Genomic DNA, 26,055 nt, shown 5'->3' on the forward strand with positions numbered 1-26,055 from the left:
TGCATTATTAATATGTTGAGTTGTTTTGAGATATGAAACCCATGGTAAGAAATTAATTTGTTTCCAAAGCGGAGGACTATTTCAGGACCATTGGAAGGAGGCACAGGCATTTCTACCCACTTGTTCTCACAGCGGGAAGGAGCGGCAGTCTGCAGTGGGTTGAGTCAGGACATGGATTTAATCCAACTCTTGCTCTTCTGCTAAAGGCAAGATCCCCTGGTGGCGACCTGACCACCAGTGGGGAGCCCAGTGAAGCCCGGCTGCAAGTCACTTGTCACAAAATGGACATCCTCACAAATCCCACAGGAAACACACTTCACAGCTGGGTGCAGGGCTGCAGTGGGAACCCCTTGACCCAGGGGCACGGTCAACCGTGAGCCAAGTAGGTAAAAGAGAGCTGGAGGGAAAAATAAAGCCAAAGCATGAGTCATAAAACATGGCGGGCATCTGCTTGTAGGACTTCCTCGAGTGATGGCAGTGGGATTAGTTGACGTGCAGCTTTTCTCCCTATTGCTGTAACACTTCAGAAAATGCTTGTGCACATGGTCAGGGTTGACTGTAGAGCCAGAGCCTGGCTGAGGGGACACCTGGCCACACTGAGGGTGCACGGGGACCCCTGGGCAAGCACCCGCAGAACAAGGCCGCCTGCCCCAGGAGATGCGCTCTCACGGCCTCCTTGGAGTCAGGGCACCATGAAACCACCTGCCCCCACTGCCTGATCGCCCACAGCCCAGGCAGCAGCCACCTTGTTACCTGTCCCCCCACCGCTGGTCTCCCCCCTGCCCGCCCCCACATCCCTCGCCTGGTGCAACCCCCTGGGCCCAGCAGCGCCTCGGCTCCCTGCCGTGCCAGCACCACTTTGCCTGGTTATATTGCCAAAAATCCCGGTGTTTTCACCCAAAAGCCCGCCCTTAGCCCAGGTGTGCTTCTGCTTGGGCACCATCCAGCCGCACACCCCCGAAAAAGGGGGTTTTTGCCTCAGAACCCGCGGCCGCGCCCGCCCAGCGCCGCCTCTCCCTCACAGCGCCCGCCGGGCAGCGACCGACTGCCGCCGTGCGGGCCCGGGGAGGCGCGGCCGCCGCCAGCCAATGGGAGCGGGCGCGCGGGGCGGCTATTTAAAGCCGGGGGGGGGGAGGGAGGGCTCAGCCGCCGCGCGGCCAATGGGAGGGGCAGGCGGCCGGGGCGGCGCACGCTGATAGGGCGCGGGCCGGGCAGTTTCGCCGGGCGCCGCAAACAGTGGCACGTTGGAGCCGGCGGTGCCGGGCGCAGGTGAGTGGCAGTGGCGGGCGCGGGGTGGCGGGTTCGAGTCCCCTCGGCCTCTCTCGGCGCCCCCTCCCTTCTGAGGGGCCGCCTAGGCCGCGCTGCCCGCCCCGCGGGTCTCCCGCTTTCAGCCCTGCCGGGGCTGGCGGCACCTCCCCGGCCTGGGGCAGGTGCCGCTGCCGTGCGGCCGCGCACACGCGGGTTCACCCCGTGGGCAGCGCCCCGGCGGGGGCGCACGGCGGGTGGGCTCCGGAGGCGTGCGGCGGCCGAGGGCCGGCTGCCGGGGCGGGCGCGTTCGGGCAGCTGCCTCGTCCCCTGGGCTGCGGGAGCGGCGAGGCCCCAAAGTAAATGGGGGCGGGGGACGGACAGACCTAAAACCGGGGGTCCTGAGCGGGCTGCCCGTCGCAGCAGTCGTGTCTGTCCCTTTTCTAGCGGGGGAGCGGGGGCAGAGGGGGCGGTAGGCGGTGTGGGGTGCGCCGTGAGGGTTGCCGCTGGCTCCGAGCCAGGCTGGGGCCCGGGGGGCCGGGCCGGGCTGGGGCGGGGGGGCCTTTACCCGGGTCAGCGCTGTCCTGTCCTGGGGGCCGCGCTGGGGCGGGGGGGCCTTTACCCGGGTCAGCGCTGTCCTGTCCTGGGGGCCGGGCTGGGGCGGGGGGGCCTTTACCCGGGTCAGCGCTGTCCTCCCCTTTGCACCAGCCCGGCCCGAGGGGGGCTCAGCTCCCCTGCCCCGCTTACCTTGCCAGGGAGGGAAAACAAACTGCGGCTTCCACAGGCCTGTGTGCTGTGAGCAAGGAAAACTGCTGATCCTGCAGGGATATCGCTTTCTTCAGCTCCTCTGATGAAGCTAAAATTACCGTTCTGTTGTAGCTGTAACTTAATGGAGCAGGTTTTGTTTAATAGACTGTTGCTCTGCTATTTACAATACTCTGTGGTTCCAAGTCAAGCTTACGGTGCCGCTTCCCACAACGCGTTAACCTCCTCCCTGCGAGGCATCTCTGGCAGCTTCAATTAGTTCTGGTGTTTGACATGGGATGGCTTTGAAGTGTTGCTTTTGACTGGATAAGGCAAGCAGAGAGCCGTTATCTTGGTTGCTTGAAGAGAAAAAGCAAAGCCAGTGCGATGGGGCTGTGCTCCAACACATCCCTGCGCATGGCACAGCTCGCTGTGCTGTGCCCCGTGCTTGGGCTGGGGTGCGTGGTATGCATAGGATTAATCTCCAGGCACAGCAATAAAATGCTTTCCTGGGCTTGCTCCCATGGCTTTTGCCTGGAGAAGGCCAGATCTTAGCAACCAGGAGTGTAAGCACCAGCCTGTTTTTCCAGCGAGGAGTTCAGGCATGTTATTGCTCAATACGGTATGAAGGCTGGGCTTTAAGTCACAGTAGGTGCTGGCTGCTGATAGCTTTCTTTTTTTGAGGTTCACTGGTATGAAGTGCCTTCAATCTGGAGCTGTCTCCAGCTATTTCTTCTCCATGCTTTTGGGATGTATCTTGTGGGTTGGAGTGGGATGTGTGGGGGTGCGTACCCTCCCAGGACAGCTGCTGGCCCAGAGAGGGTGGGCAGAGCAGCTCACCCAGCCTCTTCTGGAGCAGAGCTGCAAGGGGACCTCGCCTGCCCAGCGTTGTCCCGAGGGACAGTGAGATGCCCCCATCACTTCACACAGCCTCTTGGTGCTTGACGTCTGCCATGGCCTTCAAAGCCTGTGCTGCTGGGGCACCTGTGCCCCTTCATTAGGATGTTCATTAAACACTAAAGGCTTTTGCCTGATGAAATTCATTGTCCTTGCACTAACCAGCCTTTCAAGGCTCAGCTTCCTTTTGCTGGGAAGGGACCGTGGGATTTCTGTCCCCTTACGGGCTCTCATGGGGTGGCTACAACGGGAATCTCTTCAGCCTGCAGCAGAGATGCTTGGAAGGACGGCATGGCAGCGTTCTGTTTGCTGGAGGAAGAAGCACTGTTGAGGTAACGGTCACCGCAGGCACTTCTGTGGTTTGGACCTCAGCTGCGTTTGAAGAAGTGCCACTATGCTGAGTGTGTCACTGTACCTCAGACAAGGGTCTGCTCGCCAGAGTACAGCATCTCTTCTTGCTGGTGTTTGTTCCCTGAAGTTACCTGAAGGGTGTATTTAACCCAGTTGTTTGTGCCAGCCTCTCTTGAGGACAGCCGTGTCTGAAAACCAAGCCTGCAAGTGTCACTGCTGACCTTAGGAGAGCCTTGACAGGGTCATTGCTACCCAGGAGCAGGGGAAGGAGAAACCTCTTTTGTAAGAGGCTTCAGAAAAAAGCTGGGGTGCTGGCTGGCCTCTGTGGGCTATCAGCAGGGTGGTTTGGCTCTCCAGAGGACCTGTCTGCCTGGCTGAGGGGCAGAGAGGATAAATCTGATGCAAATCCGGGCAAGCAGAGTTGGGGGGGGGGGGGGGGGGGAAGGGCATGTGTTGGTGGGGAGCTCAGTGTGAGAATTCTGCCTGTGCTGGAGTTGTGGAAGGCAGTTTGTCTGACAACATCTGAAATCAATATGTGCAATTACTCTGCCTTGGGAAGATGCCTGGAGAGAGCATACCCGTTACTGCCCTGAAGTGCAGGTGGGTGATGAGCAGGTGGCATGTCCATGGGTCTGTTCAGCAGCTCAAAGCACCAGCACACACTGGCTGCAGGGAGAGGCAGGCTCTGCTCATTTGTAGGTTTTTTACCCACCTCTAATTTGGGTAAACGTGTACAGAAGCAACTGTTGACATAACTCTAATTTGGGGTGGGGGGAGACTTCTTCCTGCACAGCTTCTGGCAGATGCCTGCTGGTACCTAGCCCTGCTGCTGAGGTTTGGCAGTTGGAGAAGATGGGCAGCTGAGCCTGTCCCTTTGCTGAGAACCAGTGAGGAGGCAGGTTACCCCTTTGTCTTTTGGACAAAGCTGCCAGTGTAAAAGCGAAGTATAGAGTTGGTATGAGATAAAATCTTATTGCCTTGTGCCTTAAGAGGTAGGGAAGCAGACACATCTGGGGAAAACTAGGTACACAGTAACCCCTGTCAAAATTCTTCCTCTTACGTCTTTCTCTTCATGGTTTCTCTTCTGATCTTCAGTCCTTTATTTTTTGGCACAGGATCTTACTTGCTTTAAGAAGCAAGCATCCGACATGCAGGGAGGTGACCCAGTCATCAGAAGATACGTGGTTGGAGAAATGAATGTGGGTAGCTGGCTGTAAAAGTGGTGGGGATGATTGACGTGTACAGAAGCAACTGTTGACATAACACAGTCGTCATGGCAGATCTGAGGGTTGGTTAGTGATGTTTGTGATAGATAAAGCATCAAAGCATTGGGTGAAGCAGATAAATGACTTTTATCAAATAATGTCATGTTGTCAAGCATGTTTTAATTAAGACAGCTGTTAAGCCTAGCATGGTTGGAGAAAAATGTCTGAAGCCTTCTAAAGAAGAAATTCTGCTAATGGATAAATTGGGATAGAATACTAATGTAAAAGATAATGGTGGAAAGAAGCTGCAGTAACTTTCATGGATGCGTGGGAGAGTGGCTGCTGATTTGTGGTGGTGGGTGAGGTGTAAGTGTACATGCCTGTTGCCAGCTTTTCAGAAGTTCAGATGTTTCTCAGGCTTGTGAAGCTGACCGCAAGTGGTGGCTTTAAGGACTGAGTCCCTAATCACAGAAAACCATGCTCTGTTAGGGACATCAGCAACAGGCCAGGATGCTGCAGATCCCTTTGGAGGTTGTTGCAGTATTTTTGAGAAATGGAGTTCCCCAGGTCCTGGGTGACCAGCAAGTGTAGTGTGCCTCTGGCCCAGAGCTGCCTGCCTTTGGTCTTGGTCTGGGTGAGAAGTGGCACCTGGTGACAGGCACGGGGAAGAAGGGATGAAACCAGAGATGTGATGAAGCAGGGAGGTCCTCTGTGGGTTCCCAGAGAAGGCTTGTGCCTTACTTGAAGGGTTGCTTTGAATTAGCAAGTGTAGCTTTTTTTTTTTTTTCCTGGAATCAAACATCAGGGTTATGAAAAAATCCATCTGGAAATCAGACTCAACCTTTCCTATATTTCTGGTTTTCATCCTATATTTCTGGTTTTCAGCTACTGTGTTGCTTTCCAGTCTAGTTTTTAACCTATACAAATGCAGTCATTTTATAGAGCTCCTAATTAATGGTGGGGTGCAGTCAAGCACTGTGTAACTTGCAGTTCTAACTTGCTTAAGAATTTGCAGTCTGGATTTCTTGGTCACTTTTCCTGCTGGGCTAAGTCTTTAGAAATATATTCCTGTTCCGTTGCAGTCTTCAGTTTTATTGTTGACATAAGTGATATGAACAGAAACAGGGAGAAGCATAAATACTTGTCATTAGTGTCACATACATGACATCAGAGAATTTTGTTTTTTTTTAAATTCCTTTCATGTGCTGGTGTCCCTTGATGGGGAAGTTTTCCTGAAAGGTCAAAACCTTTTGGGGACACGGCTTCTCAGTGGGCTGAGGCTTGCAGCTGGAAGGGAAGGCTGTCCCATGGCAGCTGGGAGCTTCTGAGCCCAGAAACCTGCTGGTTTAGGGAATGAAACCTGGCTATAGATGAACCCTTCTATTTTATTTCTTGGTGGCACCAGCACAGGAGCTGAGTCATGCCTTGTGGATAAAGGTGTGGTTTGTTGAGGACTTGTTTCTTTTGGGTTGCTGCCCTGGGCAGGCATTATTTTAGGGTGAGTACCTCTGAAATAGTTGTTCTTTTTGCCAGAAGCCATGTGGGATTAATTTAGCCTGTTTGTCTCTGGGGTGGTTTCAATGTTTCTGCAGATTGGTGGCTGTGTTCAGGGAAGGCTGTGAAATGTTGCGATTAATTCTTCAGTATTGTGCAGAGTTTATGGTGAAATTGTTAGCTGGTTAAGAGTGACTGCTCTAATTATGCTGGTGTGAGTGTAAACAGCAAGGCTGTGATGTGCTACTGTCTGTTGGAGCAGCACTTGAATATGTGTCTTGCTGAGATACGGGCATCCTTCCCCTTTTTCCTGTTCCCTTGCTGGACTCTCTGCAGAGTAGCCATATGTATGTCCTGGACAAGAAGAAAGCCATGGAAATCCAGCCTTCCTTTCTGCTGATGCTGAGTGACAACTGCTTCCCTAAAGTCAGCAGAGCCAAACTCATTACCTCGTGTTTTTTTTTGCTACCATTTGCAATTCACTGTCTCTGGTAGTTTCTTCTCACTGCAGTATAAGTGAGGAGGACTGTGTCCCATCCTTTTGAGCTGGCAGCGGAGCCTGATGTTTTGATGAGAGTCCTTGTTGCAGAGCAGAGGGGTCTGCATTAAGCCACCAAAAACAGAGCTGTGTGCCGTGGTGGGAGGAAGAGCAGCTCCCTGAAACCTGCAGTTCCTCTGCAATATCCCGTGGTGGTTTCCATGGTGTGCTGATTGTTTTTTTGCAGCCAGGTGGCTCCATAATTGTGTGACCTTGTGAGGACAAAGCATTAATGACCCATTTTGGATGGATGTTAGGTCCCTGTTCCCATGGGGAAACTGTGCAGGGCAAGACTCCTGACTTTGCACAGCTGTGCAGGTAACACTTTCTTCAACTTCAGAGGGGAAAAAACTCCACCTTGCCTCTGGTATTCTCACTTTACATGGATCTCTAGTATGGCTGTTGAACTCTAAGTATGCTCTGTAGAAGCAAGTCCTGCAGACCCACAAGGCTTTCAAATGGAGAGGGATGATTTGGTATGTAGGCTGCTACATTAACATGAAGATTTGTTCAGTTGTTTCCTCTGGCTACAGATTTCCTTGGTAACCTGGAGCTCCAGTTCACAGATAGACCCAAACATTGAGTGCTTAGCATAGCTGTTAAACCAGGAGCAGACACGAGAGGCTCAGCTGGAGTGGGAAAAGGAAAATTAAAGAAGCCCAGGCTGAATAACACCTTCTGAGGGTGCGTTAGTGTTGATTTGTGACTGTGGTGAAAGTGTGAATCAGTTGTACCAAGGGGTGTGAGATCATCATGCCCTAGTGACCTGGCCTTTATTGCTTGCATTTGACAGTTTGCTGCTGTATTGGAGCAGTGTTCTGTGGTGAGATGCTGCTGTCCTGGTGGCTTGTGTTTCTCAGCTGTCCCTCTGCTGCAGAGATTGCTCACAATTTTATCTTGCAGTTTTGAGTGCAGCTGTTCTGGTTTTGGCTGGGATAGAGCTAAGTTTTTTGCCTGGTGTACGTATTAACTCAGAATATTTTGCTGTTGGTCCCTTGTAGTCATGAGAGACTTTATCATAGGTTTCTGTCTTTTCTTCCCCACCTTCCACTCTAGACAGTAGTTCGAGTTTCTATTCTATATAATAAAGCAAGTCCTAAAACCACAAAAGAGCTGCTGAGGGTAGGATTTTATATATAGAAGTAGCATGGGCACAGCCTCATGAAGCCCACAGTTGCAGGCTGTCGGATCTAATGGATAAAACTGAAGGAACTGGGCAGCAGCGGGGGGAAAAAAAGTGCCAGCACTGCTTTGCAGAGTGCTGTGCATGCATACCTACCTGAGGCTGGCTGTAATTACCATAATTACCAGCTCCCATGCTGCTGCATCGAGCTCTGTCAAGTTACTCTCAACTAGCTCCTGCCTTTGTGCTTCCTCGCCATGGTACTGGCAACACGCAGGCATTGCTGGAGCTTTCCTCCTGCCTCTGGACCTCCTCATGTGCTAGAAAAAGCTGGTGGTCTAAGTCTGATCTGCTGCTCTGATGTGGGCTCTCGGAGAGAAATTGGGATGCTCAAAGGAAGCCCTGCTAGAAGATCTGTAGCTGTTGCTTCATGCTGGGTGTCTGCTGCCCTCCCTTTCCTTTGTCCAACCCCAGCACCTGGTGCCTTGCTCGTCTGTGGACAAGAAACTGGAAGATGTGTGAGCTGCCTCCTTGCTGGGAGTCTGGGATGGAGGTCATCTGAGGATGAATCACAATGCCATTAGGGAAGGAGGCTTCCTTGCTGCAGCATGTGAAAAGTGATTGATGGTAGCATGAAAGGAAGAGGATGGATTTGCCCCTCAAGGGAGCTGAGTGTTGCCTTGGAAAGGTGTATTCTGCTTCTTCAGAGCTTCCCTCCCCGTCTTTTATGAATGGTTACAGATCAGTGTGGAAGAACTGGGAGGGAAGGAGAGAGAACCGGGTTTGGATACTGGTGATATAGAAGGTGGTACCCCCATGCCAAAGAAATCAAAATCATTGGAAGGCAGTAGGATCCTGGTGCAGTGTTCCTGTGACAATTATAGTACGCATGCATAAGCTAACCACTTAGACAAGTCAAGTCTTGATTTTGGTACTTCCTAACACCCGCTACTACTGACGGTGTCTGGGTAGTGCTGTTCTGTGGTATTGTTTGTGCTGGAACCAAGGGTTTCAGTCTGCTTGTGCCGATGCTGTGCCTGCCTCAAGTGGTAGTATGAGGACAGAAGATTCACCCCCTGACCTCTTGGCTGATGAGATGCTATGGTGCTGAAGTCCAGGCTGACCCTTCTGTAGCTGTCAGGTAGCTGAACTGGCAAAGGTTAATGGTATCTGAGGCTCCCAGGTACAAAACGGACCTGAGATGAGGGTTTTTTTGCCTGGTTCTGTCAGCACCGCATCCTCAGGCGGAGAGGCATGGAGCAGTGGGTGATGGCTGGGTGCACCTTGTCAGGCCAGCCCTGGCTGGCTGCAGAGGGACCAGGAATGTGTGTGTGCTGCTGCCATGGGGCTGGGCTGGGGGTTACTGCGTGTGCAGGGTGGGATCTGCTGGAATGGTGAGAATGAGGTCATCTGTCTCAGCTTGCCTAATGGGCACAGCACTGGCAGGGGGACGGCTGGGGAAGTGTGGAGGAAAGAGGCAGAAGGAAGGGTTTTTTGGAAACTTGAGAGGGCTTATAGCTCCTTGACAGTGCTGTCAGATCAGTGCAATGCCTTCACGGGTGTGATGCTTTGTCTGCCTTTGTTCTGTAGTAGTGGTCATGAACTTCGGTGCTTTCAGCTGGCAAATCGGGCCACGTTACTACTATGCATTTACATGTTCAAGAGATCAGGCGTCTCTTCCAACATGTTTCCATACTCTAATCAGGCTTCTGCTTTTTCCTTTCTCATACAGTATTGATGTGAGCAGTGCTTATAATCTGCCTTGAAGCAATAGTAAAAAGGCATGGTTTATTCATAGCAGTTGCTGGGAGTCCATTACTTAATGCCAAATAGATTGATTTAAGTCAGACTGCAGAACGGAACTGGCATTTTTTGTTAATTTTCATTTTGCTGTTTCCAAGGAGTCAAAAAGTGGCTGCGCTTCACCCAAATGCCACTGTATGCCTGCCGTTCGGAATGATTATCACAGCAGCAAAAGAGCAATATAAGATTATGCCCCACCTGTGGGAATCTGTTCTTCTGCGGCATGTCCTGAAAAAATGGGCAACACCATTATGGCTTTCCTCATGCTCCTCCAAACATCTGTCTGCTGGTGGCATTTTTTCTTGCCTTAAGAGGATAAACCTCATGGCAGGGACCAGTGTTTTCTCCGTACAGCATCAGGCACAGGCGATAACTGCATCTGAAATACCACAGCAATAGAAAATAAGCCTCCAGATCTGAGTCAAAGAACTGCAGGTGCTCTGGGGATGCAAGGCCAAAGGGCTGGTTGTTCGTCTACGATTTGACTCCAGAGTAGCATGTTGCTGTGTCGCCTTTGGTTCGGTGCCTGCCCAGCTTCCCTGTCCCCTCATTCCTCATGAGGTCCCTGGCCCTCAGGGCTGAGGCTGCTCGCCCTTGTCACAGTGTGTGTGCCAGCCTCCTGCTAACAGCACGGCTGTGATGCCAAGGTATTCTTGAATTTCTGCTGTGATCTGTGTAGAAACACCTGGATGCATTGAGGGTGTGTTGGGGTTACTGCGAGGTGCTAAGAGCCTCACTCCACTAAGGCTTTGTGGAGGAGAGTTTCCAGAGTATTTAATATTCCATGCTCTTTAGGTATGAATAAATATTTCCTTGGCCTGAAATGTTCTCTGCTGTGAAATCCATTCCAGTCTTTTTGTCTAAGACAATCGGTCTCATTCCTTCCCTCTCTTCTCCCATGCCCCAACTTTTATTAAGCTAGAAATACATTGACACTTCACCGTCAAACTGGTTTCTAGCACATTAGGGAGCTCTGCAGAGCATCTTTGCAAGTTGTCAGTGTAGCTGCGTGGAAGAGAAGAGGAAGATGGTTCAGAGGTGTGGATCTCTTGGGGAATCTGATCTTCCTAGCTGATGGCTTTCTGCAAAATCATCTGTCCATGTGTATCTTTTCCTCTCTAAAGGAAGGGTGTGGAATCAGGGAGTCAATGAAGAAAGATGTTTCATCGTTGTGCTTTAATACATTTATTTTGGCAGTGCTCCCTCCTGTTGCGAGTCTCTGTCCCACCATGCAAGTGTGCTTGTTTTGAGCTTCTTTGGAGCTGTCTGTTCTGCTGTCATGACCTGTGGATCACTTGGTGCCTCTTCTAGTTTCTTGGCAAGAAGCCTGTGGCTCATACTAAACCCTTTCCTGCTCCACTCCCCCGGAGGCTGAGCTGTCTAACGCTCTCGTAAGAGTTTTTTGGTTCACCTATGGGATTTCTGCAGTCCCCTGATTTGGTGGCAGGAGGCCTGAGCCAAGCCTGTGTGTTTTTTCAGGAGCAGGTACAGGTGACCGCACTGTTCAGGATGGACCCAGCTCCTGCCAGCAGCTGAAGGCAGCTTGCTTGGACCTGGACAGCCAATATCTTGAAGCGAAGTCATCCCAGCTACTCCTCACTTGCTGATATTGGGAAGCACCATTTCCAGCAGCAACGGGACTGTTCCAAAGTCCTTGACCTCTTCTGCAGCTGTGGTACCTCCCAAGCAGTGCCGGCAGTTGGGAACTCTGGTGTCCAGGCTGAGGCACTTGCAGTCAGTCAGCAAATGGCATGTCCGCTTTCCCGATGGCTTCCAGCCTCACAGGGCCTGGCTCCTCCTGCCCTGGCCAAGCACTCCTGTGGAGATTCACCAGAGCCAAAGGCTTTCTGGGGATCGGCTGAGTGGCTCCTGGAGGCAGGAAGAAGCCAAGAGCTGGAGCACAGGCTGCTGAGCAGGATGGGGTGTCAAGAAGCTTGCCCAAAAGGGGCTCTGGAGATGCTCTGAGGTTGCCGTTAAGTCAGAACAGCCACAGCAATCCTCAGTTGGGACCCTGACCTGCAAAAGCTGGAACCTTAAAGATGTGATGGGGAAAGGAGTGAAGTGCCCCTCCATCGTGGTGAAGACCAGGGCTATATGGTGGTGGGAATCCACATCCTCCTTGCCTTGTTCATGTGCAAAGCTGGGGCTGTTGGGAACGTGGTACAGCTGCTGCAGTGGCTGTCACCATGACCAGCTGAAACTGGCCAAGGAGTAATTGTGACACCAGCAAAATCCCAGAAGTAGACCAGTCTTCTGATTGCTGGATCACTTATTTAGAAATAGAGCTGGGTGCTCTCTGGGCTTGTCTGTGGGAGGTGGCTGCCTTTGACCACGTGTAAACCACAGCCTTGCCTTCATACTGAAACTGCCACAAGCTGCGATCCTGGTGGAAGGGATGTCCAAAGTGTCTGTGGGCTTTGGACATCCCTTCACTTTAAACTCCTCTGAAAACTGCAGCAACACCACCACCACCTCCCAGGCATCTGGGGGTGATGAAAGGAGGTTCCTGGCGTTACAACCAGATGGACTGAAGGTGCTTCTTTGTGTGTAAAGCTGGAAGTTGTGCTTGCCATGCCTCCTCTCGGGTGCTGGGGAGCAGCTGCTCCTTCCCCTGGTGCTGGGCAGGTCCTGCATCCAGCTCTGCCATGTATTAAGCCCAACGTGCCCTGATTAGGGTGGGCAGAGTCTCTCTGCTGTCAAACTGTTTGTTCTGGCTATAAATTTGTCTGCTTGGAAACCTGTCATCTTCCAGCCTTTCAAGCCCACCTCCCAGAGAGCACGGGAATTGTAAGTATTGAGACATATAATAAGAATGATGTAATTAAAATCCTTGATTTTGTTTTTTCTTGTTTGAGGGTTTTTTTTTAATGCCTTTGATTTAAAGGGTGGTAGTAGCTAATTGGATTCTGGGCCAGGCTTGCATAGGCAGCTGGGGGGAAGGGACTGCAAATGAGCCCAGCCAGGAAATTGCACATTTAAATATAGTTCTTGGTAGGGTCAGCAAAACACCCAAGGGAAAAATTAAGTATAAAATTTCTGCTGTAATGTGTTCATTTAGCTGCAGACATTGTCTTAAGGGAAAAGAATAGGAAACATGGGAGTGAGGGGAGCAAACTGAAGGGTAAGTGTCCCTCCAGCAGTGCATTTGTGTACCACTGCAGGTCTGTCCCAGGCAATAGTATCCTTCAGCTAACCCAGAGGGCAGGATTTAAAGAAGTAAGTAAATTAAAAAAAAAAAAAATAGTAAACCATTGGCCAACTTAAAGAAGAAACCACCGAAGGAATTTCTGGCTTTGAGGGGGGGTTGGTGATTTCGCTGGATGATGAAAATCCATAGCTCACTTAACACTGGGGCTGCCATTGTTGTTAGCAGCTTTGACATGGATCACCTGGGTCACTGTTCATCAGGTGCTGGCGAGACAGGACCACCCACCACCTTGTTTGCACTCTTTGGGTTAATGGGGGACCACTTGCCCTGTGAGGCTGCTGCGTTCTTCCTGAATGGGTGGGTGGGATGCTGCTTCCACTCCCATGGGTACTGACTGGTTTCCCTGAACTGGTGTACTGGGAAGGTGACTGGAGTCAGCGACAGGAGGTGGATTCAGCCTGAAAAAAGTGAAACATTGGATTTGTCCCTTTAAAAATCTGCAGCCTTGTGTTTTTAGTGTTAGGACCTGTGGCCCTTTCAGCAGAGGGACAAGATAGTTGTCCTCACTGTGGACATGAGCGAGGAAAGCAGTGTGTAAAGCAGCCAAAGCCCAAGATGCAGGGCAGAACATCTGGAGTAACCCCTGGCTGAAAGCCAGCACTGCTCTTGAGTTTGACTAATGTGGACATTGGTTTTCCAGCCCTGTTTGTCCCTTGATTCCCGCATGGCTGGTGGCATGTGCACCAGAGCTTGCCTGCTCCTGGGTGGCACGTTAAGAACAGCCTGAATTAGTCCTCAGCAACTTTAATTCCTCCTTAAGGCCAAGATAAAGAAATACTGCTGGTGATGGGAGATGCGGAAGAGCTGCTTGGTTTGTGTTTCCCAGGACCTTGGACCCAGCCCTCAGTTCTCTCCCTTTTCGTTTTGGCTGTCTCCCCAGAGGAAGGCCACGTGCTCGAGAGGCAGAGCTTGTCAGGAATAAGGCTTGGTGCTACATCCCTGCCCTCTCCAGAGGGCTGCAGCATCCTTGGCTGTTGCGTCTAGCTGGAATAAGATTTCACCAAAGCTGCGCACCCATGAAGGGACCCCAAAACCTGGAAGATAAATTAAAGAAGGCATTAAGGAAGGAGCAAAATGTCTTTTTTTTTTTTTTTTTTTAAATCTAGGCATGCCATTCAACTACTGAATGGTCAGTATGTCACAGATGCTGTTATATTATATGAGCATTTTGAAAAACCACAGCTCAAATGATAACCCTGGGTCATTTGGTAGGGTTTTCCTTTGCTTCCATTTCCTTGCTTTTCCTTTTCCAACATAGCAGGCTTGTTTGTGCAGGTGCCAGCTGGGGCTGGACTTTCAAGGGAGTTCTGCACTGGCCTTTTGGGGGTGATTTCTTAAGCTTTCTTTTTAATGCCTGCTTTGATTAGAAGTTGTTTGAGCCAAAGCTTGCTTTTCAGTGCGCCTTAGAGCATTTATAGCGAGGCAGTTAGCTCTATATTAATTGGTGCTGTTGCCAGGCTATTGAAAGGTTGTAATAACCTGGCAAAATTTTCAACTGTTGGTCTAGGCTCTCTGCCTGGATGTCAGGGGAAGCTAATTACAGTGCGAACCAAGGAGAACAGGCTGGCCTGAAGGAAATTAAGGTTTTCCAAGGGCCCCGGTGTAGCCTGTGTCAAATCACAGCTGCATCAACCTCTAAATTTCTTCTTCCTTCAGTTAAATTACCACCAAGTGATTTCTTGCAAGTGTAACCACCTTTTATACCAAGAGAATGAATACTGGCTGTTTTCTCTAAATCCAAATAACAGAGGTTGGGCTGGGATTGCAGAAGCAAATAGAGGACAGCTGCTTCCCTTGCCCTTCCTTTCCTTCTTGCTCTGTTACACTGTACAGAGTATTTGTGGCAGCTTCTTGCTGACCCTGTGTTGGGGTCTACCATGGGGCAGTGAGTGTGTCCTCTCTGGCACTGAGAGGGGTGTTAGGGGTGCCTGAACCTCCCCGTGTGGCCAGCAGGTACGGCATATATCCTGCTTTCTCTGCAGTGCTTGTCACATCGCAGAGCTTAATTCCTTCCAGTGCTCTGGAGGCTGAAAAAATAAATAGCATCAAAATGTGGTAGACAAGTTCAGGGATGCTCTCTTGGGGCTCCCTGAGTGACTGCTTGAAGCTGGGAAGTGCTGTCAGGAGGGCAAACTCTAATTTTTTTTTTCTGATTATCATTACTATTTTTAAGCTCTTAATTTTGCGCCAGCCACCCCTCCAAGCATCCAGTACTGGCCCCTGTTGGAGACAGAAATCAGGGCAAGGTGGATGCACGGCCTGACTCAGTGTGGCTTTTCCTATAAATGATCTGGCTTGTTTTCTAGAAGCTCTTGACCTACATCTTGGGTTTAGTGCTGGTTCAGGAAGGAAGAGCCCTCACGGGTCCATACTGCACGCGAATGTGGATTTTCATCGTTATCTCTTGCAGCTCTTTCTCAAGACTGGGGGTTTTGGTGTCAGTTGGGGCCAGGAGGTGGGACTAGAACCATGTATGTCAGAGCTTGCTATAAAAAAAAAAAACAAAAAAAAAAAACTAACTTGGCTTCCTTCTGACACCAGACCCTGTGCAAAAGGCAAGCCAGACATCTGCTGTATATCTCTGTCTGCCAGTCCTGTCTCCCACCCTGCCACCTTGGCCACCCAGCTTCTGGAGCCTTTGTCCTCCTGGACTCTTAAGTGTCTTGCAGTGATTAAGGCTTCAAAGATTTGTTACAAATTTTTTTGGAAATGGATGGCTGGGTAGAGGAGGGAAGATGTTACGGTGAGGGAGAGGTGAGGCGCTCCAGTTGTGAGTTCTGCTCATACCAGGAAAAGGTGACAATGCTGCTTCTGTCATCTCCAGGCTCTTTCCTGCCATCCTTCCAGTGACATTTGTCTCCTTTGCCTGCCTGCAATACTTCATCCTGAAGGATCCTTGTCCTGTGGCTGAGGCTGAGCAGGGACTGCTCTGGTTTGGGGCAGGGCTGCTGGTGGGGGGCAGTGCTGGTCAAAGCTTTGGATGTTTTGGAGGAGCGGTGGGGCAGCGATGCTGGGACATGTGGAAATGGAGCCTTAGAACTGCTGCATGTTCTCTGTAATGGCGCAGAGAGCTTGGGGAGACTGGCGTGTTGGGGGCCCAAGGTGCAAGTAGCTTTGATGACAACTTAGTACAGAAACCTGAACCCTAAGAAGTCACCTTAGAAGCCTTCACAGGACTGCCAGCGAGGTCAGCTTGCATGGTGCCGCATGGCCGTGCCGTTGCTACACCAGTTCAGTTGGTGTTAGTTTTCATTCTCTAGGATGGCCCATCTTGAACTGTGGTCCTGAGCTTTTCTGAGACCGTTTTTCCCTTTAAAAGTACAGATGGGGAGTAAATCTGGGACGGAGAAATCCCTGAAAGATAGATAATCCTCCAGTCTTCAGCTGGACATGGTTCCCCGGTGCCGTGGTGTTCTTTTTAATGCGTTGTCATCCTCCAGCTGTCCCTGGGCAGGCAGTGCGGAGCCTCTGTGGCACAGAGGGAGGAAGATGGGAGGAAGAGGCTGTGTTTTGAGGTCAGGGTGGACTGAACTGTGTCAGATCCAGGCACAAAATTACCTGTATGTCTTGGGTCACAAACCGCGGAGGGAGTCAGTGGGATGTTTGCATGTGGGTAAGGAGTGGGCAAATGCAGTCGGACTTGGGTGCTGGCTAATAAAGAGTGTAGCACAGAAAATAAAATCCTCAGAGGAGATTTAATAACTGGGGAGAATAATTGTAAAGTACTTCAGAATATTAACCAATGGCTGAATGTGTCTAATTAGCTTAATGAAGCTGTGTGGTTGGGTTCTTTTTTAATCAAACAGATGGGCAAAACATTATGCACCAAAAAATGAGATCTGAATACAATGAGCACATTTAATTAGCAAATAAAAGACAGAGAAAGAGTTTGTTTTTCAACTTGAGAAGTGAGAGATTCTTCTTCACTGAAGGCTCAAGAAGAGCCTCAAACATCACAGTTTCAGGTTGTAGGGATTATTTCTTATATTTTGGGTGTGGGGGATGGAGACAGCCTGGCTGCACCTGCGGGGAGGTGAGCGGGCGCGGGTGGCAATGGTGCTGTCCCAGCCCGGTGCTGTGGCGCGGAGCAATCTGTGGCTGCTTGTCTCCGGATGGGTTCCCAAGGGCAGGCTCAGCAGCAGTAATGCTGCTTAACCCCCTGCTCCGAAGCCTTTTATCTAAGCATTTATACGCGAACACCTCTGTTTTGCAGAAGGGGAAAGCGAGGAAGCAGTAGCTTGAGGTTAAGCAGGATCTAAGTTCGGTGTTGAATATGTGGTGCTGAGCAAGGTGCCCTCAGTGTTCAGGACACCTGCGGAGCGCTTCCCCGATGGTCTGCGCTTACGTTGGCCGTGCCTGGAGTTCCTGCAGCTACCTGCCTGCTGCTGCTGGCCCCAGTCGATGGGATCGACTCCTGCCACTGCTGTCACTGCCCTTGCTGCAGTGGCGGCTCCCATCCCTGTTGGTGCCCGGTACAACACGCATGCACTGCTGTAATCTGTCTGACCAGCTCTGCTGTGCCATGGGAACCTGGTGCAAATCAGTGCCTTACCTCTCCAGATGGGAGACTCCTTTCCATAGGAACCTCAAGTGCTTATGTAGGTGTGTAATGTAGATCCATAGTATCTCGGAGTCTTGCCAAGGCTGGGAGCGTTTGCTTCAGTCTAATGTTATAAGCTGAACAAACCATTTTGATATTAAGCCTATAATAATAACACCTTGTAGCTAAAGAGTGTGTTTTTCCCCATTGGTGGATTACTCAGCTCTGTTCTTTTGAGGCAGTGTTTAATAAAAGCAGAGACTTTCCCAGACGCTGTTTAATTAAACAGCTCAGAGATCTCTTCCGCTTCATTTCAATGCTGTGACGGTGCTGCTCTATGGTTTCATCTCTGGGGCTGTTAGAGATGGAGCTTATGCTGTGCCAGCCTGGAGGCCAGGCAGGTCGCTGCCTCCTGCCCAGCGTGCCCATCCTGGGGGCGTTGTGCATCCAGGGTCCCCCAGGCTCCAGCTACTCTTCAGTCTGGTGGGGAACGTGGTGCTGGGGCTGAGCCACGTGGCCGGTTCCAGTGGCAGCTCAACTAACGCGCTTGACATTGCAACTAACATTTGGGGTCCTAATTTCTACCTGCTTCCTTTTTTTGTTGCTAATGTAGGTGTAGGAGCATTTTGATCCTGATGGCTTGGTTACAAACAATTAGCTACAAAGTGAAGACATTAATTTGAAGCCTCCTTATTTTTGTCTTTGGAGGGATCTGTGAGCAGATGGTGATATGCTCTGGTTTTGCTTATTATTGCAGATTATTTGCCAGATAATTTTTCTGACTAATCCTTTGGCCTCTAGACTGTTGAAAATCCTGGAGTCGGATTTCTAATAAAAACACTTGTGTTTGCAAATTTTAAAATCTGTTCCTGTGCCTGCTTGCTCGTGTCGTGGTGAGCAGGAGACTTTTCTCTGGGTGGCAGATGCCCTCTGCTCCACGGGAAAGGGGCATCTCCTAAAGCAGAACCTCCTGCCCAGTGGTAAGGATGGGAGGTAGCACCTTCGTGCCTGGTTTGGGGTTTATTTTATTTTAAAGCATGGTATGGCTGACTGCTTAACCTCAGCATCTGCTGAGGTCGCCATGCTCTGTCCTGTGGCACGGTGCAGAGGCAGTCCTGCTGACCCAGAGCTGGCGTTTTGTGCAGGTGATGCTGCATAACTTCACTTGCACAGAGCAGCAGCTGGGTGATTTGCTAGTATGTAGCTGGGCAGGACACTGGTAGCAGCGCTGATGGGGGTGCTGCAGCCGCCAGCACAGCTCTCCCTCTGCTGAAAGGCAGCTGTGATTTATTTCTTTTATGTTTATTATTATTATTTCCCCTTCATCTCTTGCCACCTCTCCCCTTTTTTTAAAAAAAAAAATATTCTCTTGGATATCTCTGGAGAGAGAGCTGGCTCTGGTAACTGCTTGACTGATTTATTCTAGTGTTTTAACATTTACTGGATTTACATAACAGCCAAACAATCTGTTTCAAGAGTTTAATATAAACCCAACTCTAGTGAGTCACATCCATGTTAGCAATAATGCAAAGAGAGGCAGCTGGGGGAGTGAGGAGATGACTTTTTCTGGGTTTCTTCATGGGAATATCTGGCTGCCTGAAATATCTCTGACACCTCGTAGCTGAGTGATGCTGCCAGTTCTCCTCTGCCATCAGGGATTTGTTCTGAAACTTTGAAAGAGCAATGGGTGCGTCGCATCAGTGCTCACATCGCTGCTCCTGGCCGAGCTTGGTGGCCTTTCCAGAGCTTCCCAGGCATTGCTGCATGGCCCTGATGCTCTGCAGCCTCGTGCGGTGTTGGGTACCTTTACCTGGTGCGTGCATGTTGGAAAGAGAGGGGAGCTATGAGAGCTGCAAGGTAAACCTATAGTGATTTGCTGCTTGTGTTTTCAATTAAAAACCCACGAAGCCTTTGTGCCAGAGCTTTGGGAGCCAGGTGCTGGTGGTAGGCAGATCAGCACAACACCAGGTGGGATGCTGATGGTACCAGCACATCCTCCTGGGATCTGGTGACCTGGTTTTGTGGCCAGAGTGGGTTTGAGCCCAGCCAGGTGAGAGCTGTCCCTGTTGAGCCACAGCGAGACAGCAGAGCTGTTGGGATCTCCCTGCCCAGGCATGAGCCGGCTGAACAGGGCTCGTGCCTTGGGGACAGCAGCAGTGAAATCCATCAAGATGATTGATAGCAGGGCTTTCCCAAACTGTGGTGGGGAACCTGCTGCATCAGGTCCTGTCCAGGCAGAGTAATTTTGGGACTTCCTCAGTCATCTTGTACGGTTGTATGAGTGTAGCAAATCTCTGGAGCAACTCTGCCGTGGGCAGCCTGCCCCTCCCCCCGCCCTGCTCCCGAGGCTCTGTTGCCTCTGGGGGGTGGGGGCTGTGATGTGGTCAAACAAAATGGGTCTCCAGCTTGAGCTGTCATTTGCAAAGCTCCCAAGCAAGAGGCAGCAGGAATGGAGCCGGCAGGTTTGCATTTGCATTGCTGCCTGGGTTAGGGGTTGGCTGCTCAGCTAAGCAAGTGCTTCTCTTGCTGCAGCTTGCTTATTTGAATTCTTGTCTTCAGAATGGAAAATAAATGCTGGCTGATGACATCCATTATAGCACTAATTTTAGAGCATGCCAAACACTAGGAAATGGTTTGCAATCTTCAGTCTCATTTCTCCTTTATTTCCCCCCTCCATTTGTGAGAACCGCCTTTGTCATTCTTCTAAATGCCCAGTGATGTCCTGCTTACTGGTGCTTCGGGCATCAGCCCTCTTTTCTGATGACTCTTCGTTCAGCCACTTGACACTGGTGCACAGAAGCTCTTTCTGGGGCCTCAGGCAGCCCGTGGGCACGCTGGCCTGATGCAGTCAGTGAGCGCTCGGCCAGCTGGTGCGAGATGCCAGCAAAGTCCCCTTCAAGGCTGGGGGGAGCAGGGGTAGAAGCATCAGAGTGGAATTTCTTATTCTTGGGCACCTGGGGCTTTATAAATCTTTCCAGCCCCACCCCAGCCTGCTTTCTTGGTGAGCAAGAGGGAAAATATGAATTTCCCTCTGGTCTGCTGAGGAGTTCAGGAAGCAGTCCCAAAGCTTCAGTGTTTGTCCTTGGCACTAATGCAAACCTGAGTGGTTGCTAAAGAGGATGGAGCAGGCGGTGAGTTAAGAATCAAAATGCTTGGCTAGTGCCGGAGGAAACAGCAGTGCACAAAATCTAGATTTTTTTATTATTATTTTTTTTTTAAACATGATTCCTTTTCATCAGCTGGAAGCTCGCACTGGTCTGAGAAGAGCCTGGGTGCCTAACTTGGTTGTCTTCTATGAAACCTTCAGGATGGCTGCAGACACCAGTGCTCCCTTCAGCACTGCTCCTGGCTTGCCGTGTTCAGCAGAGTCTGACTGAGCTCTGGATTAAAGTTGGTGGCAAAAGTCCAATAGTTTCACCCCATGCAGTTTTCAGAGGCTCTCTGGAATACGTGGGTCATGGCTTTGGCAACCAGACATCCCTGATGGCAGCTGCTGTGACCATTAGCAAACAGATTGCTGAAAGATGTGGTGCCTGACCTGGTCGGGGGCTTTGAAAATCTTCACTCGCCTGCCCCCAGCTCCCTTACCCTTCTCTCCTCTGGACAGCCCAGCCTGCTGGCAGCCAGCAGTGGCTGTATCTTGCAAAAAGAGCTGCCGCTTGGCCTGGCTTCTTGTGCTGGTGAGTGGTAAGAGGTCCCTACTCCCGGCAATTACCATTTCATGCTTCCCCGGGCGCGCTCTGCGCCCTGCGGCTGCTCAGGGTGTCAGCCCGTGGGAATTCGACAGGCAAATGTCTTCGTAGTCGGCCTTTGTGAACATGACTGAGATAAACCCTTTACTGAACTAAATGTGGTAACAGCTAATCCCTTGGAAACAGTCACCTGGGCCCTGTGCGACGAAAAGAGGCTTTGCTGCTCTGATTAACAGCACTGGCAAGAACATTAACTCACTTTTCTTTGGAAATGAAAAGCACCTCTCCAGGAGAGTTTAAAGGATTAGGCACCAGCTGGAATATTAAGGTAGGTGGGGGGTTTTTTGCACCTTCCTTCTAAATGTGTAGCTTAAAAACCTGTTCAGCCCTGATGGGATGGGTGATGACGGCTGAGCATCGCTGTGCTGTGGTAGAGAAGAGACTTGCCGCGGTGCAGAGACCAGCGTCACCCGACAGGCTTCTCTGAGGAGACGGCAGCGGTGAGCAGCTTTTGGCACCCTTTGCCCACACTGGGGTGTCTTTCGTGACACCAGGGCTCAGTGGTGTAAATTAACCCCTGTCGGACTGGCCACTCCCCATCTGAAGGGTAAAGCTCATTCAAGCCTTGCTAAAAGCCAAATGATACTGACGCTTTCCAGCCCCTTCTTTAGCAAATGCCCAAGGCATTCCAGCTGTTTTGACAACTCCACTTTCCTTTCTGGGAGGAGATTTGCACTGGTTTCTTTATTTTATTTTTTTTTTTTAAACACAACACTTGGTTTCAAAAGCCTGAACTAGAAATTCCATCTCAGTTAAAAGCAAAGCTCTTGTATTTCAGTGAAGGCTGCTTGGGCTGTATTTTTCAGGCCAGGCTTTTATCTTGGTGCTGGTTTCCATGAGGCTGCATGCCCAAGCTCTGCCCTGGCAGGGGTGCAGCTTGGTCAGCAAGCATCACGTGTGATGCTTGCTGATGAAGGCTGCTGCCCAGCAGCCTGCCTGGCTGAAGGGGTTCAAACGGGTGTATAACATTTGTTATAGAATAATGTAAGTTTGAGAAAAGATGAAACACTTGGATTAAGTATTCGTTGTTCAGAGCAAGTTTGAGTGCTCAAAATGCTCCCAAAATCCTGTTACCTTTCAACCTGTCTTTCTCCTACTGAATTTTCTATTTTAAGTAAATAGCACAGAATTAGCTCAGACAGGAAGAAGATACAAGTGTCACTGTCCAAGGCATGCTTTACTGGTTAGGTATTTATGGGAGACATCCAGGAAATGATCAAACACTTGAAAGTGCATGTATTATTCACTGTTGTAGCTGATTAGTTACCACTTGAAACCTTTGGTTGGTTTTACGGCTCTGTATGCTCTTCACCAAGCAATGTATATGTTGGCATTTGTCCCAGTTAAAAGTTGCCGGAGATGGAAGTGCCGCAACTGAGTTATGAAATTGGGAGTTAGAGCAGTGGAAGGTGACAGCGTGGCAGTTGGTGTGAGCACCGGTGGAAGTGAGAGGTCTGCAGGTGGATGGGACAGTGAGATGCTCAGTGATGGCTCAGGCCTCCCAGCACTGGGGTGAGGAGCTGCTGGCCCCGTTTTGTGGAAGAGCAGCGAGGTGAGGTCAATGTGTCTGGCTCTGTGTGATGAAGTGATGACAGTCAGGAGTAAAACTTGGCTTGCAAGCTTTGGGTTGCCAGCAGGACCTTGGACTCCCTGCTTCTACAACAGTGATTCCTCCTCTGGACTGGAATGGAAAAGTGCACAGTAACTGCTTGAAAAAAAGAAGATGACTCTTACCTGTCTCAGATGTGCAACTGGTTCTGAATCTATGAGCATGCAGGGCATGCTAGCTTCTCATCCTCCCTGGACCCATCGTTAGATGTTGCTATAGGTAAGACCATGCAGCAGCATCTCTCTTTCTGCCCAGGTTCCTGAGCTGTGACTGGAAAATCTAATTCCCATGAAGCCCACCTGGAGCACTGGGTGAGCAAAGCAGCGATCCCATCCAGCAGTTCTTCCCTAAGCAATACGCATACTCAAGCATTTGCTTAGCTTCAGCAAGACCTAAGCAAACAAAGTATGTGTAGAGATCATTATTTAGTTCTAATCTGCACATCTGGAGGAAAAATTTAAAATCACAGTGGAAGGCATGGTGGGACTCCCTCTGCCTTCAACAAAGTAGATGCAATGCTCAATTGCAGCGGGGGGGCTCCGCTTTGCCTTGCTGTCACTAGTGTCACTAGAGAAGGTCCTTCCCTCCAACCTTGGCTGGTCCCTGCAGGGATGTGCTCGTTTAACCCTTCTGCAAAAAAAGTTTGCAGAATGCTGCAATCAGAAAAGTGCCTTGATCAAATGACTCCTCTGTGGGAGAGGAGTGAGGGGGCCTGGAGAGCAATGGAGGAGTCATAAGAGAGATGTAGGAAAATGCTTTTTATGGAATGAATAATTTTTGGTGCAGAGGCGGCAAAGTCATATTTAATTCTAATTCAGGGATTTTTTGGGAGCGCATGATTGATGCCCGACGAGGGGCGCAGGATGTTGTTTCTCGGCAGGCTGTCATTCCCACGCTCCATTTACCTGTCAGCGCTCCTGTGGAGACTTTTTTTCTCTTTGGATGCCGTTAACCCACTTCCCACAAACACATCCCTGCAGCCTCTCCCAGGAGCCGGCAGCCCATGAGGGGCCCCGTCCGGTCCCCGCAGCTGCAGGGAACTGCTTTGGGGCTGTGCTTTGTCGTGTTCTCGGCCGTCCCTTTGCCGCGCAGGCGAGCAGGAGCCTTCCTGCCATCCCTCTATCGGTGCCTTGTTGCCCATGGGCCAGGCACAGCACGGTGGCCGATGCCCCGTCGGCTCTGGGCTTGCTTGCCAGCACAGCACAGTTCTATCCACCTTGCATACGGTCACCCCTAGCTCTCCTCTCCCTGCCATGGCTGTCATCTCCCTAGGGAAGGACTGGCTCTTGTACGTGGGTTGGTGCCTGGTGTGCAGCAGCAGGTCCCTGCTGGGTCCAGGGAGGTGATGCTGGCGCCGGGGCTCCTTTCTCTCCCACGCTGGCTTTGCTTGGGAGAGCAGGGACTGGTAGCCCTACCCTTATAAAAAGGGCCATTAACAGTTTTGTTTTGCTGCAGTATAAATTTCAGCCAGACTCTTCCTCATGTCCCTGTCCCCTTAATTAAAAGCATGTATGTTAAATGCTGTGAGCCCGAGAGGAGTCTCATTGCAAAGTAAACGGAGAGCGGAGAGCGTGGGACTTAAGTGAGCCTATTGTTCCCGCTGTACAGGGTTTATGCTAATAACAACAGCGGAGATTGAACCCAATCCCTGATGAGCTTTCCCAGAGTCTGATTAATCTGTTTAACAATGGATCTGGGTTTTTGTTTTGATCTTGTTCATGAGAGTTAGATTTTTGTCCCTTTCAGAGTAGCTGTGGATCATGTAAGCACAGCAGTATTGCTTTGCTAATTGGCATCAGGTTTATCTGTATCTATTATGTTAAGGGTTTGTAAGAGCACCCGTCACCATGGCATCAGAAGGCTTCCTATGCCAAAAATGCTTGATAAAAACATACATATACGTGTGCACACCCTTTTTTGGGGGGGTCTGTTGGAAAGTGCGAAGACATTCTGCTGGAAGATCATGGTTTTGCATAATTGTATTCCCCAAATAGTTAGCTTTGCAAATAGCTCTTGTCTGCTCATGCTGGTATTATGGCTCTGGTCCACATGCCATTGAAGAGAGAGACAACTTTCCAACGAGCTTTGGACCAGACCCTGTACAAGCATAATTTTGCATTTCTGTTGTTTATGGTTCATACTGTGGGGATGGGGATGGTGCCCTAAAATAACAGAGTCAGCGAAAGACCCTGACTCAAAAACTTAACTGTCTAAAGGTCAAGATGCAGCAAGAAGAGGAGAGAAGGCTGGGAAAGCAGGGGAAAGAGTAAAAATTTTTAGCCAGTGAGATTAGTGTCTCCCCGGGGCAGGCCACAAATGCTCTGGCTGGCTCTGACTTTTTGAAAAACAGGCAGCAGTACAGGGAAGCAAGATATTTAAAGTGAAGATGCAGATGTTGAAGGTAACAGGATTTAAAGGCTGTGTGACACAAAATACAATGTGGTGTAGAGCCGGAGGAGCCAAGCTACACAACGTGCACTCAGAGAAATGTTCCACTATTTATAACAAAGCTTCTTTCTTGATTTCGCCTCTTCTTAAATGCGCTCAGTGATTGCTTTTCACATATGAATGCTTGTAAAAACGGAGCTCCCTAAGCAGACATGAGATGTTTATATGAGTTAATGACTTCGGAGAACTCCGGTTGTTTAAGAAGAATGGTGATGGAGTTGCCTTGATCGCAGTCAGCAGTCCTCCACGGAGCAGGTACAGTGCTGGCGGCAGGGCAGCGCGGTGGTGGCTGCGCGCACATCCATCCTTGGGCAGCTTTGTCATTACTGACTTTACTGATGTCCTTACTGCAGGGTGGGAGGGAGTCTTCCCGGGGGCTGAGAAATCCACGTGAAGTGTGTAACCTCTCTGGGATTCGTGCTGTCATGGAGCAGAGGGGTGAGTGAAATCTCGCCAGCAATTTCCAGTTGGAGCAGGGTGAAACCCTTAGCCTGAAACCAGGGATTTGTCATGGGTGGGTCTTTATAAAGCATTTTATTCTGTGTGTTCTCCTAGTGCTTCTTTGCTCCCTGCAGTCCCCTTTGAATTCAGCTGCCAGGAGACAGAGCTGCATTAGTGTGTTGCTGGTTACGTCGGGAGCAGACCTGCCTTGCCCACAGGTTGGACGCAGACAGCTGAGCGAGTATTTCCAGGCGTGAGACTGTCCTTACACCTCTGCAGCAGGCTCCTAGAGAAAGGGATTAAGGATAACAGTAAGCTCCTTTCTGCCTCCCTCTCTCTTTCCCCAAGGTACAGCTATTTGTCTGCTGAAGGGACCTGTCTGTCTTTGGGTTTGCTTTTCACTGGTGCCAGAGGTGTAAGCTGGAAGCGCTGCAGCAGTGTGCTGGTCTGTAATCCGTGAGCAGCTAGCTTGTGCTGGCTGGGAGAGCTGGAGGTGGCCGGTGAAGTCTTGCTGTCTTGGACAGAGACAGGCACATGGAGCGATTATCCCAACAGGGAGCAGACCTTTCATGACGTTGTAGCTGTAGCAGGAGAGCTGGTAATTACCCTTTATATTGAAGGGTGCCTTTAGTGTGGGAGAGGGGACGTATTTGCATC

At 50.4% G+C, this 26,055-nt stretch overlaps 1 protein-coding gene across 3 annotated transcripts in view; it reads left to right on the forward strand.

The window, feature by feature from the left end:
* Nucleotides 1-1,172: 1,172 nt before the first annotated feature.
* The window catches only part of CAMKK1 (calcium/calmodulin dependent protein kinase kinase 1), a 107,484-nt gene continuing 82,601 nt past the window's right edge, over nt 1,173-26,055 (forward strand). For 2 of the 3 annotated variants that reach the window (XM_027791087.2, XM_005240578.3), the window contains exon 1: nt 21,035-21,168. The gene's annotated coding sequence lies outside the window, so the exon portion shown is untranslated. Of the gene's footprint in view, nt 1,270-21,034; nt 21,169-26,055 lie in introns of those variants that run through there. The other variant, XM_055796738.1, reaches the window with a different exon arrangement.

This window comes from Falco peregrinus, chromosome 2, assembly GCF_023634155.1.
Source record: "Falco peregrinus isolate bFalPer1 chromosome 2, bFalPer1.pri, whole genome shotgun sequence".
NCBI lineage: Eukaryota > Metazoa > Chordata > Aves > Falconiformes > Falconidae > Falco > Falco peregrinus.